This window comes from Saimiri boliviensis, chromosome 9, assembly GCF_048565385.1.
Source record: "Saimiri boliviensis isolate mSaiBol1 chromosome 9, mSaiBol1.pri, whole genome shotgun sequence".
In the NCBI taxonomy this organism is placed as follows: domain Eukaryota; kingdom Metazoa; phylum Chordata; class Mammalia; order Primates; family Cebidae; genus Saimiri; species Saimiri boliviensis.
Window position 1 is genome coordinate 85,069,894 of NC_133457.1, and position 13,910 is coordinate 85,083,803.

At 36.6% G+C, this 13,910-nt stretch overlaps 1 long non-coding RNA gene across 1 annotated transcript in view; it reads left to right on the forward strand.

Annotated features, from left to right (window-relative positions):
* Nucleotides 1–13,454, forward strand: part of LOC141585531 (uncharacterized) — a 75,445-nt gene extending 61,991 nt beyond the window's left edge. Inside the window, exon 5 of the long non-coding RNA XR_012519078.1 lies at nucleotides 13,234–13,454. This is a non-coding gene — a long non-coding RNA (uncharacterized LOC141585531). The remainder of the gene's footprint in view (nucleotides 1–13,233) is intronic.
* The last annotated feature ends 456 nt before the right edge of the window (nucleotides 13,455–13,910 follow it).

Sequence of the window (13,910 nt, forward strand, 5' to 3'; positions counted from 1 at the left end):
CAATGAACTCAAAAAGAACACTTGAAATAGGCACTTTTTCAAAACTTGGTTTCCCATCCAGTCAAAGTTAGCCGGTACCAATCCAGGTTCACAAGCCCAAGTGCATAAGAAATTCACCTGTCTTTATTTTCTGCAACTCTAGTTAATTTCTATTGTAAGACGCTATGCCACAATAAAGTATAATTTAATTTCAGTTAATTCAGGGTCTCCACATATTTGCCCAGGGATGGACATTTAGCTCTGAGGTATTCATTGTGTCATGGTTTGCATGGCATGGGTTCAGGGGTATGGATTCCTCTGTCACATTGATCTTTGTGAGCCATCCTTCACATGGCTCTCAGTCCTTGGTCCTACAGATTGCTGGTTTATAATCCTCAACTTCTGTTGCAAGATCTCAGATGAGAGTCTTTCCCACTTTAGACACGATGGACACATGGGCTTCTGTCCCACTTGCAATGGGTAGCCTAAAGGAGATTTTAAATTCTTTTACTATTGTCATGCCATCCTGGCCTGCAGCAGACATTAAACATCCCTATGCCACATGGGGTTGAAGGTAGGGACTTGGTCAAGTTGATGAAGGCCAACTGGCTAGACATAATCTGCTTCTGTTTCTTCCTGACTACTTGGAATTTCGCCAAAGGAGGCTTAACCCTTAATTCATTCTTCCAAACCTATCCTGGTTTTCAATCAATCTTCTCCCAAGGAGGTGTGCCTAAGCTCTTATGGTTTTCCTTTTTTAGGGAGCCACCCCATACCCGTTCTTCTCCTCAAGTTCCCTATTTGGTTTGAGGGGTGGGTAAGCCAGTAAACTTTGCTTTTCCGAATCTCACCTTCTCAAAAATCTATTTTATTATCTGTGTATATGAGCTTCCTTTCTTCCCACAGGGCCTGACCTTTTACAACTCAAAAGCCTGGAAAAGAGTTGTTTCTCTCCTTTTATTATATCCTCCATTTTTTGAGGCAATGAACATATATATGACATTACCAAAATGTGGGTGAGAGGAAGAGACAGGAATCAACAGGAAGTAGCAGGAATGAAAATAACAAAAGTGAAGATGGTTGTTGGTGTGTTGGGAAATGTTTAACGACCTGCTCTCAAACAAACAAAAAAGATAAAAGCCTTGATTTGTACTGTTGACTAATTTCTGTGGTGTAAATACTCCCACCATGGTTGGCTTCACAGTACCTATGTGACATCATCAGTGTGACAACACAGAGTTGAGAAAAGATAGGTGGCAGAGCATGTTTTGTAGTATTTTCACCATACAGATGCAAAAGACATAACTAATCCCAAGACAATACAGAATAATTAATGTAGTGAAATAATATACAAAGTGATAAATTATGTTTATTAACTTTGTTTTAATATAATCTATTTAACAGCAAGTTTATGTAATTTAATTTTTAATAATGGTTTTGTTTAACTGATTCACAAAATGTCTGAAAATTTCATAATAGGCTTTCAGCGCCTCAAAATTGTTAATATATTAAATACCATTGTTAAAATTTTATGACTATTTTTTGACACAAAGGAAAATAGGCTTTTTTTTTTTTTTTTTTTTTTTTTTTGCTTAGAATGTGGAATCAGTCATTGAACAGTTATGAATGTTCTGGATGTCTCTGAGTCCTACTTCCCATTCTTTCAGACTCACCTATGATACAGCTGTTTGCATCAAGCTCATGCCATTTATTTTTGTCTTTTGATTTATGCCCAGGACTGTTTCAGCCTAACATGGAAATGTGGGAGTTGTCTGCACCCACTGGGGCAACCCTTAACTAATTGGGAAAGAATGTGGTGGATAATTATTTCTCTCCACTGATTTTCATTTACCATAAGCTTCATTTACAGCCCCATAATGTATTGTTGGATTGAATATTCTCCCATCCCTGTTACATTCTCTGTTGCCTTGGCTCCTGATCTTTGAGAGAACTTCCGGATAAACTACTCGTACCAAAGTGCTGTCTCAGGCTCTGCTTTCAAGAGCACTCCCAATTAAGAAAGTGACTCCACCTGGTCTCACACCACTATCCTAGAAGACTTATGTGATTCAAGGATACCTGCAGTAATTTGGAGCATGCATGTGTAATTTTTTACTCAGAAAGATTATGGTATATAGAAAAAAAATTTAGAAACTGTAGAAACAGAACAGACCAAAAGCTGTGATTTGGGTGCTCTCTCTTATTGAGTAAAATCTGTCTCTCCACAGGCCTTGAGACAACAAATAATCTAGGAATAGATGTCCACATGAGATCATTTATGATGATCTCATTTCACAAATATATATTAGAAAGATGTGACAGATTGTAGTTTCAAACTGACTATAACAAGATCTCTCATCTTACATGTTCTTCTTACAATATGAATTTGACTATGCTGTCATCAAAAAGTGGTGGTCCTAGTTCATCTGGACTTCTATAACAAAAGGTCACAAACTGGATAGCTTATAAACAACAGAAATTTATTTTTCACAGTTCTGAAGGCTGAGAAGTCCAAGATCAAGGCACCAACAAATTCAGTGTCTGGTGAGAGTCTGTTTCCTGATTCCTAGAGGGTGGCTTCTCTCTGTCTTCTCACACGGTGGAAGAAGCAAAGGCAGCTCTCCAAGGCCTCTTTTTTAAGGGCACTGTTCCTAAACCCTCATTATCTGATCACCTCCCCATAGCCCCACTTCCTAATACCATCACATTGGTAATTAGGTTTCAACCTATGAATTTGGAAGGGACACAAATATTCAGACTGTAGCCCGTGGCAAGTGGAGCCTACGTTTTGACTCCTTAACCTGGGCAGGCTTCCAACTGTGTTAGAAGGAACTCTATGGATTTCTGAAGCTGTTTTATAGAAGGCCATTTAGACCTGATTCTGACAGATTCTGAGATTTATTAGCCACCATTTGAACAGTTCAGCTGCCTTGAGACCACCATGTTATGAGGAAGCCCAATCTAGTCCATACGGAAGGAGAACACGGAAAGGACCTGAAACTACTTAGAGAGGGAGAGAGAGAGAGACAGAAATGGAGAGAGAGAGAGAAAGGGACAGAGATAGAGACAGAGAGAGACCTAATCTAGCCGCCAGCTGCCTCAGTTCCTTGCTGTTCCAGAGACTCCAAGCTAGAAATACCGAGGCAAGCCCTTCTTGAATTCCTGTCTGTAGAAACTGTGAGAGGTAAGAAATTAATTGTTGTTTTAAGATACTACATTTTAGAATGATTTGTTATGAACAATAATAACTAGGACAAAAGGGTTGCTTAATTTATGTACCTTTCTTCATGCTGGTAGACAGCCAGTCTTATCTGTTATTGGGAGAATAAAGGGCAGGCTTGAAGTTGAGCTGGGAAGCAGGCAATTACTATAACTATCTTTTTTTTTTTAGACCTTGGAGATAATAATGACTGTTCTTGATGACTGGAGCAGCTAAGTAGTAAATGAACATGTAATGCTGAAGGCATTTTGAATTATGCCTATATTTTTATAAAGTAGAGGTACTTGTTTTTTACTTTATAATTTTTATGTAATTACAAACTTTACAGAAAACTTGCAAGACTATTAATACAAAGACATTTCACATACCATTCAACCATTCATCCAGATTCACCAATTGTTAACACTTTGCCACATTTGTTTTATTACTCTCTCTCCCTTTATACACACATACATACATATACACACACACACATTTTTTTTCCAAACCACTGAAAACATGTTGCAGAAATTATGCACATTTACCTGTGATTCTTCAGTGTGTGTTTCCTCAGATCAAGGCTATTCATTTCCATAACCACAGTACATTATCAAATTCAAGAGGTTTAATATTGATAGAATGCTAATATTCTATCAACAGATATTATTTAAATTACTCCACTCAATCATAGCCTTTTTAAAAATTTCAACTTTTAATTTAGATTCAGGCTGCAAGTTACGTTGTGTGACACTGAGGTTTGGGGTAGAATTGATCCCATCACCCAGGGAGTGAGCATAGTACCATTTAGGTAGTTTTTCAGCCCTTTCCTTCCTCTCTCCCCCTCTCTCTCTGCTTTTGGAATCCCCAGTATTTATTGTTCCCATCTTTGTGTACCTGTGTACCCAATGTTTAGCTCCCATTATAAGTGAGAACATGTGGTATTGGGTTTTTCTGTTTCTGTGTTAATTCGCTTAGGATAATGGCCTCCAGCTGCATCCAAGTTGCTGCAAAGAACGTGATTTTGTTCATTTTTATAAAAGTGTCCTTTATGCCAACTTTTTTTTCCTAGTCCAGGATCCAATCCTGGTGTGTACATTACCTTATTTTCATGTTCCATTTTCTCAGAAAGTTACTGTTTTGTTTAGCTTTCTAGAAAAGTCTATCACTGTGTTTGTCATTACTATCAAAGATATATAGAAGCTGATCTGGCCTCTGTTGCCTTTGTAAGATAACTTTCGAACCTGTTTTTCAATACTGTTTATATCTGGCATAACAAAGTTAAAAGATATAGAAGCATTCACTCAGCCAGGAGAGATGTAAGTGTAGCTGTGACACTGTTCACATATATCCAGGCAAATGCAGTTTGTTTACTGAATTGAAAACCACCTGCTACTTGACATTTAAGATATTTAAAGAAGGAATCAGAAGATTAAAGATTTGCATTTCTTATGAATAATTAATTGTTATTATGCACCTGGAAATCGAAAACGTGTGTTATAGGGCTTTGAAGAGGGTAGTGTAATTCGCTTGGGGTTCTGACCGGTTTGAAAGGAAAATGTGATAGATCTTCATTCTCTTACCAACCAGCTGACTCTTCAGGGTCCCCGCCTGTTTTTTTTTTTCTGACTGAGAGTGGTAGTAAGCCATTTGTTTCTTATTAACTAAGTGGCTTACCCCCTTTTGAATATGTCTATGTCTATAGTGGCATATCAGACATAACATGTTGTATACTGGGATGAATTCTAGACAAATAAGATAAGAAAAGTTTGGGCATATTTGGAAAAGTTGACCATACACCCTAGAGCAGGGAACTGCTGGAGACATGGTCCCTACTGGTGGACTGGTGAAGCCTAGAAGCCCTTCTCAAAATGATATTTTTAAATATACATCTGAACCTTGGTTCAGTTAGGGTTTAGATTAATCAGAGAAGCACAATCATGAGGCAATCTGGCGCTCTCTGTCTCTCACTGTCTCTCTCTTTCTCTCGCTTTCTCTCTCTCTCTCTCTCTCTCTCTCTCTCTCTATATATATATATATATATATATATATACAAAAAATTAATTATATATAACATATATAACAAATATAGGTGTATATCTTTTAAACATAAAATGTGTAACAAATGTATATATGTACACATATATATGCTTCATGTGCATATATGCAGTTGATCATTTTTTTTTTAAATTTTTTGAGACACAGTCTTGCTCTGCTGCCAGGCTGGAGTGCAGTGGCTCAATCTGCAACCTCCACCTCCCAGGTTCAAGCGATTCTCCTACTTCAGCCTCTCAAGTAGCTAGGACTACAGGTGTCTACCACCATGCCCAGCTAATTTTTGTATTTTTAGTAAAGACAGGGTTTCACCATGTTGGCTAGGATGGTATCAATCTCCTGACTTTGTGATCTGGCTGCCTCGGCCTCCCAAAGTGCTGGGATGACAGGTGTGAGCCACCATGCCTGGCCACAGTTGATCATTATTATTTACAGAGCCCATATTTTTTAATTTGCCTGCTTACTAATATTTATTTGTAATCCCAAATCAGTACTTATAGAATTTTTTTTAGTCTTTTGTGACTATGCACAGAGAGGCAAAATATTAGCATTGCTCAATGCACACATTTCCAGTGGAGGTTGAACAAAGAGCTGCTCTGCCTTCTTGTTTCAGCTTTCATACTGTAAACAAGGGCCTTTTTTGTAGTGTATTTATTGCTATGTTTTTCACATTTTTGTGCTTTTTTGTTGGTACTTTTGCTGTTTAAAATGGATCCCAAGCATACTGCTGAAGTGTTTCTAAGTGCAAGACAACTGTGATGTGCCTTATGGAGAACATACGTGTGTTACATAAGCTTTGTTTAGGCCTGAGTTATAATGATGTAGACTGTGAGTTCAATGATAATGAAGCAGCAATATATGTTAAATAAGGTGTCTTTCAACAGAAAAACACATAAAGCTAAGTTATGTATTGATGGGTTGGTGAAAATGTTGTGACCAGAGACTCTCAGAACCTAATCCTGAATTTTCCCTAGGAGCAATGGTTCACTATTTGCTGATTCAGTCTTTGCAGTGACTTTATAGAACATAAATACTGTGAATAACAAGTATCAGTTGCATATATTATATATGTTATATAATAAAGGGTGAAATTTCAACTTTTCTTTCCCCTTTCACCCTTTATTATATAACATATACATTATATTATATAACAGATTATATAATGTATATGTTATGTTATAATATATACATTATATATTATGTATTATTATATAATTTAATACTATATATTATATACATTATAATAGATAATGTTTGTTATATATTATATATAGCATATTGTATATGTACATATAATAGAGGGTGAAAGGGGAAAGAAAAGTTGAAAAGTTACTCAAACATTAATAACTCTTTGGAGAAACCTCAAATTCACAGCAATTTGTTTTTAAGACCAGTAGTCTTTGAGGACTGTGTGAGTTACAGCTTTCTTACTTGTTGACAAGAAGAAATTGTCACTGAGTCAGCTATTTCTCTTGTGGTATAATTTTTTCAAAAAATTTACACCAGATTAGGTTAAACAAGAAAGGAAGATTTTATTTAAGCCTGTTGCAATAGGGGAGAGAGGCCAGCACTCAACTCAGCTGAAAAAAGGGTTGAGAGTTTTTAAGAGTTGGGATAAGGGGTTGCAGGCCACATGTGTTTGCTAAGTGTTTCACAAATAAAAAGTAAATTTTCTTGTATCTTCATGACAGGAGATAGTTTTACAACTTGGAATAAGGCTGAATTTAGACTCCTATCCTCCCACAGAGACTGAGAAATAAGGGCATTATCTTCCTTGATGCTTCTATTTCTGAAGAATAGTTCCCAGGTCCTTGAGGAAGATGTCTTCATACTGCCAAGGTCTTCATACTGCCAAGAGGCTGTAAAAAAGACTTATATACATTTCAAAGGGGTAAAGAAACAATTTGCAATTACAAGTTTTCTAAAGTGAGTGCTCTAAGAAAAGGGAGATCAGGGATCTATAATTAGGAATAAACCTGTCTAAAGTTTAGTCAAGCTGAGGGAACATTAAGTCTGCCTTCATCTGCCTCTCTATATTTGTGGGCATATCCTTTAAATACGTATGTGCATATGTGTGTGTGTGTGTGTGTGTGTGTGTGTGTGTGTGTGTGTATATATATATATATATATATATATATATATATATATATATCTGTTACAGAAATTGGATTTTGTGAATTTGTGGAGATGAAATGGTGGGTCTTCAGGGGACTAAAAAAAATCATTGCTAAGAATTTGCAGGTACTTGAGTACCACATTATTTGTGAAATGAATAAATAATAATGCTTGCATGTTAGGTTTCCAAAATATACTTTTGTGATCAATAAAACAAATTGTTTTGTTGAATACATCAAATAATATCTTTTTGTCATCCTTCAGTTTATCAATCAATAAATATTAAGGTATAACACTATCATGTACAAGATACTCAATTGATTTTTCTTTGAAAAGAGGTCCTATGCACAAAGAATTATTGGCATTAATAAGCAGTTAATGAACTATTCCCATAAAATGAATCATGGTCAATATAGTACTTCTTAATTCCTTCATCAAAAAGCAGCATTCTCTTTGAGTTGGAACATTGTAATTCTAGAGAAAAAAATTAAAAGAATTTTTTTGACATATGGTTTGGTGATAAACTTAGTAAAGAAATATCATGCTTACTCAAAAAAAGCTTAGATTTAGATTATGAAATGTGTTTAAATGTTAAGAACACTTACAGTATAATAAAAGGCTGAGGCATAAAATCTTAAGCTCAGTTTCACATGTTGTATACTGTCCCAACATAACCTCCAGAAGAAAGACTTCAAATCCAATGTCACAAAGTCAAATAGGATCAAGAATGTTTTCAAAACCGTGTCAAAAATAAGATAAACCTGTATATACAGTTTAAAAGTAGAGGAGCTATTTTAAACCAAGCTGTGTGTCACAAAGCTCAAGACTTAGATTTCCTTTCATGTCACTAAATAGCATAGTCCAATAATAAAGGGTGCAGTGCAGGGAAACGGGAAAGGAAAGTTAAAAAGTTATCAAAACATTAGTAACTCTTTCAAGAAACCTCAAAATGCAGCAGTTTTGTGTAAAGCTCATGGGCTTTCCGGCCATGTGGACGGGTTACAGCTTTCTTCTTTGGATACAAGAAAAGGCATCTCTGAATTCAGCTACCTTTATTGTGGTGGTGGTTCTTTTGTTCCCACAGCTCTGCATAAGGAAAGAAAAATATTCTTAAGTAGTGTAAATAAGCTATAAGATCTAATGGATTAAAATAAAGCTCTTGAAACCATACTTTGAGACACAGCCCTGAGGCCTAACTCTGATGTTCTCTAAAAAATACACTAGTTTTCTCTTATTAAAAATTTCCCACACATAAAACCCCCATCACACACACACACACACACACACACACACACACACACACACACACACACACAGTTTTCAGTGGTAGCTACTTTAACATAAAACTTTTCTTCAGTTTTCAGTTGCTCGTAAAAATGCAAACCCCTTTGGAAAGGTTGTTTGAACTTAATAAAACTAGAATATCAGTCGAACGAATCACAAAGTGCACTGTGAAACATAAATATATATATAGTTTTGTTTGTTTATTTTTTTTTAAGAGACAAGGTCTCCCTTGTTGCCCAGGCTGGAGTGCAGTGACACAATTATTGCTCAGTGCAGCCTTGAAATCCTAAGATCAGGTGATCCTCCCGGCTCCACCTCCCAAATAGCTGAGACTACAGGCATACGACACCAATGCCTGACCAAATTTTTCAAATAATTTTGTAAAGTTAGGGTCTTGCTATGTTTTCCAGGCTGCTTTCAAACTCATGGGCTCAATCGATTCTCCCAACTTGGCCTCCCAAACTGCTGGTATTACAAGCTTGAGCCACCATACCTGGCCTCAAATATTTTTAGCTGGACTGAAAATAGAGAGACAAAGAATATATTCTCCAAATCTACTGGACAGAAACAAAACTGAACCATTGACATCTTTTTCAATCCAAACCAATAATTCACTTGGAATGTTAATTTCTGCATTTATTCAAACATGTGTCCTGAAAGCATCTTGGGTTTTACACGACTGTTTTCCCAGGTTGCTTCTTTCTTACAGGGAGTCTCAATTTTCCTTAGAGCTCCATTAGAGAGAAGCAGGTGTTGAACTTGGAGAAGGTGTGGGATTTATTTTTTTCTCACAAAGCAACAGTTAAACATAATAGTCATAATAGTAACAATAGTAACAGCTACTGCTATGTTTTCTTAATTGGAAAACATTTAGAATCACACAGATCCATCTCATTTACTATTGTTTTTATTGAAATTTAGGAAGCAGCTAATATTATGTGCAATAAATACATCCAGATGAAATCAGTGGTCCTAAAAGGCCAACTCATTTTTACCACTGGTCCAATTAAAGTACAGCAGTAAAAAGCAGAACTGACATTGATTTTCCTTTCTCTTTTTTTGGGAATAGGTTTTTTCCCTTGATAAGCAATGAGAAAAAAAATGCATTCTACATGACTGTTTTTCTTTGTGTTGTGCAAGATTGCTCCTAATGTACTCCTGGCCACCTACTTGATAATGAGGAAAGTTTAGTATTAATTAATCCATTTCTATGGTATTTCCTTTTGCTTGCTGGCATTCAACTTACTTTAGAATACTAAATGGGGGAAAAAAAAGGAAAATGCAAAGACAGGAAGCTAGGCTTGTCAACTGCAGAGAATATGTCACTCAAAGGTGAATTAAAAATATTGATTTTTCAACATGATGGGGAAGGGAGTACTCAAAATTATATTCTGGACAATAGATGAAATATATTAAGGCATCACAGATTTTAAAAGAAGCTGAAAGTAGCAAAAGGCAGGTACTATTTTATATATCATACCAAATTGATAATCTAAAAATTAAAATAAAAATGTAGAGTTGACATTGGGGTACTTTTTTCCACAATTATATTCAAATGTGTTTATTTATAACATGAGTGCTCTGGGGACAGGGAGAGGAAGTGATTTATCAAAGATGTTTTGATTTCATAGTTAACATTCAATTAGAAGCTTATCTGCCTGATGTACAGCCTATCACATATGGGTGTATACCTTGAGTACAACTTCCTGTTATTTTTTATTCCTGTAAAACAAATTTTCTGAAAAGGAAGGGATCTTTTCTACTGGATGGCAACAGCCTTCAGGCAAATAAGAGTATTTTGAGGATCTTTCATCTCAATGAATTATGCATAGACCCAGTGAAAGCTAACAAGGCCTAATGAAGGACATTTACAACCCCAGGTCACTGAGTCAGACAAGGGACCACACCATTAGCCTCCATTTCCTTTTGAGAGATACACTGAGCATTCCTTTCTGTCAATTTAAGGAACTTCCTCTAGTAGTCATTTCTCAAAAAGAGATTACGTCTACATCTGTAATACACACATTACCCAGATGAGCTTGAAATTGGATCTTGTTTAGACAATCAAAACATCTTTGATTCACTTCCCATCTCTGAGCTGAAAAAGTAAAGATACAAATAACTGTACTTCACACATAATTATGTCAAAAAGCAGAATTTCCCTGATTTGAGAATCATTTCTAGAATATAGCTTTACAGAATTTCCCCCTTCTCCATCCCACATTGGCCTGATTCCCTTCCTCCCTCCCTTATCCCTAAGGATGTATCCATAGGTAGCAGTTGATGATGCAAATGACTTTTACATCATTGAGTGAATCAATACCTAATCCCGGAGTAGGTGCCTTGGTTCTGTTTTTAAGCTATGGCTTTAAGGTGAGGAGGAAGATTCACTGTTTTATGCAAAAATGTAACAGGTACATTGAAAAGAATTAGAATTCTCGTTAAAAGTATTGGTTCATCTATGTAAAACACACAAATACACAAAATGTACCTATGTGATTTGAAGTAAAGACAGTGGTGACCCTTATAGGGATGTTGGACAAAGGTAGAAAAGTATAAGATCTGTTTCTTCAACCAGCTCTTGCTTACAAGGGGTGCTTTCTGAAGATCCAGCAGGCTCTACACTCCTTATGTGCCCTCTGCGAAACTTTCTTTCTCTTCAATAACAAGAGTCATGTCCAAGCAATACTATTCACTTTTAGATGTGACTGTGTAAATCGGCCAAAGACCCTTAGTATTTTTTCAGTCCTTTCATTTTGAAATAATTATAGCCTCACAAGAGGTTGCAAAGATGGCACAGAGAGGTCTCATGTAGGCTTCACTCAGTTTTTCTGAGTGGTTACATTTTATATCATTACATCTATCTGTTATCTATCTATCGTAAAAATCTATAGATATGAAAAATATATATCAATAGCAAAACCAAGATATGGCCACCACTGTGATGTGCAGGTATAGTTCTATATCATTTTAATCACTTGGGTGGATTTTTATAACAACCACCTAACGTAGATACAGAACTATTCCACTACCAAAAAGATCTCTCTTGTGCTGTGTGTTCATAGTCATACTCAACACCTCCTCTCCATCATTACTAATACCTGGTAACCTCTAATCTGTTTTCTATCTCTACAATTTTGCCTTTCTGATAATATTATATGAGTGGAATAATATAATATGTAGCCTTTTCAGATTGGCTTTTTTTTTTTTTTTTTTAAGATGGTGTTTCACTTTTGTTGCCTAGGCTGGAGTGCAATGGCATGATCTCAGCTCACTGCATCCTTTGCCTCCTGGGTTCTAGTGATTCTCCTGCCTCAGCCTCCCGAGTAGCTGGGATTACAGGCATGCACCACCACGCCCAGCTGATTTTGTATTTTTAGTAGAGATGGGGTTTCTCCATTTTGGTCAGGCTGGTTTCGAATTCCTGACCTCAGGTGATCTGCCCATCTCAGCCTCCTAAAGTGCTAGGATTACAGGTGTGAGCCACTGCACCTGGCCCAGATCAGCTTCTTTTTAAAACTTAGCATGGTGCCCTTGAGAACCATCCAGGTTGTTGCTTGAATCAATAATTTACTTCTTTTTATTACCAAGGAATATTTCACAGTATGATATTCCACAGCTTGTTTAATCATTTACTTTTGAGGGACATTTTCATTGCTTCTGATTTTTGGATATTACAAATAAATCTGCTATGAACAATCATATATAGGTTTTTGTACAGACATGAGTTTTCTTTTCTCTGTGATAAATGCCCAAGAACACAATTGCTGGGTCGTATGGTGAATATATACTTAGTTGCCTTTTTTTTTTTTTTGTAAAGAAATTGCCAAGCAATTTTTCTGAGTTTTTGTGCCATCTTACATTCCCACCAGCAATGTATGAGGGGCCCAGTTTTTCTGCATCTTCATCTGAATTTTGTATTATCATTATGTTAAAGTTTTAGTTGCTCAAATAGGTGTATAGTGATACCTCATTATGTTCTTCATTTGCGTTTTCCTAATGTTTAATGATGTCGAGCATTTTATATGCTTATTTGCCATTTGTATGGTTTCTCCAGTGAAATATCTCTTCATATTTTGCCTTCATTTTTTTCTTTTATTTTTGTTATATTGCCTAATTTATTCCCTCAAGAGTTTTTACCATCTTTTTAAATGAAAATATTTCTCCCCGTTAACATTTCTACAGGTTGCTGTTTCTGCTAGTGATGAGCAGCACTTCCCACTTGTGTCCAGAGAGCCGGAGAGCCCCTGCTTCCCAGAGAGTCCTGCTTTTCTCCTCTTCTTCATTCTGCCTGGAAAGGCATTTTCTAAATTCTAGGCCTCCCTTATGGGATAAACCTCATGGTTTCTGATGGGAAGTGAAAGCATCTATTAAGATTCACATCAAATGACAGCTCTTCCAGGAAGTCTTGACTTTTTTATACCAAGTATACATAATCACTAGTCCTTTAAACTGGCATAGTACTTTTACAAATAGTTCCCGGCGGTGCTCTGGCAGATGCTGCTTGTGTCCTGTCATATGACACTCTGCATTTCTTTCCACACTGGCCTGACTTCTGTGATAGCAGCTACTCCTCCCTGACTGAGGCTTTCTCTGTCTTCCAGGGGTTGCTCTGCCTGGGCAAAAATGCTGGGAGAAGACTTCAACCTATGGTAAATAAACACTTCAACTTCTTTACTCCTTGTGTAGGATAACTGTGTGCCCAGAGTTTCCAAGTGAGAGTAAGCCCTGGTTGCCTATGGTGAGAAGTGGCTTGATAACACACTTTTCATTGGCTGAATTCCTTTCCCTTTTTCATTTTTCTGTTGTCCTACTGATATTTTCTGAGTTACCCTCCTGAATAAATTCAAATAATTGTTTCGAGTCTTGCTTTTGGAGAACCCAAAAGTAGGTAGCAAGTATTCCCTTCTACCAAGGTGAATAGTAACCCAGAAACCCATGGTCATTCCTACACAACAGAAAACTCTTGGGGTGGGGGGCTGGGGGAAAGAGAGAGAGAGAGAGAGAGAGAGCGAGCGAGTGAGCAAATCAACAGAGTATACTAGCTGAAATCAGAGCAAGTGTAAAGTTCATGAATCCAACATATTCTTGGTGTATTCAAGGAACAATAAGAGACTAATAGGGCCAGAGTAAAGTGAGTGACAGAATGACTAGAGCTGGAAATGAGCTCATATAGGAAAGTTCCGTATTTCCCCTTCTTCAAATAGGGAATGAAGGTAGAGATGAAAACAAATGGGCTGAGTCAAATTTTTGTTGCCTAAGGGCTGAGGAAATATAATAT